This window comes from Myotis davidii, unplaced genomic scaffold, assembly GCF_000327345.1.
Source record: "Myotis davidii unplaced genomic scaffold, ASM32734v1 scaffold653, whole genome shotgun sequence".
In the NCBI taxonomy this organism is placed as follows: domain Eukaryota; kingdom Metazoa; phylum Chordata; class Mammalia; order Chiroptera; family Vespertilionidae; genus Myotis; species Myotis davidii.
The window spans coordinates 1,326,258-1,326,985 of NW_006285129.1; positions in this window are offsets into that span (position 1 = coordinate 1,326,258).

Genomic DNA, 728 nt, shown 5'->3' on the forward strand with positions numbered 1-728 from the left:
GAAAGAATATGATCTATACATGGAGGAACACCTGTTACAGACGGACCCCTCTATGTGAGGTGTTCAGAATTTTCACCAGATTTAGTTTCAGAAGAGATACCCAGAGACCTGCTTCCACCTTGTGATTCAACCAGCATTTAGTTTTAGATCACTTTTTGATAACTTTATTCAGCAAAGAACCCCCTCCCCCCAAAAACGCTTTGAAAAACTATACATGTTTTCTTTCTCTCTCTGGGTGTGTGCATACATAAATATATAGTAGATACTATACTAGCAATTTAGAATATTTCCTGAGCTGCCTCTCTTCTTGCTTATATTTTAACCAAAATGTACAGGAAAATAGAGTACTGTTTTCAAAAAACCTGTCTCCAATAAATTCAGCAGTTGAGGCTGGGAGGCAGCATTCTTTTCCCAGTTCATGAGGATTTTTAATATAAATATGCTGATTTTTTTCCCTTTGCCTCCTGACTGAACTGCAGTCTTTGAGTTAGTTCATCATTAAAAAACTTTCCTTAACCAGAGTCAGAACTATGCAGAATCATCACCTCCAATGACCAAACCCTGGCTACTTCCCAGCCTCGAAAAGGACTAGCAGGAGTGTGCATTCTGACTGGCGGAAGGGACAGTCAGATGTTGAACAGCCCGGACAGAATGCAGCTGTATTCCAACCCTGGAAGGGTCGGGGTGGGGTGGAGAGTGGAGTAGGGACATGTATTTGTCTCCTGGCC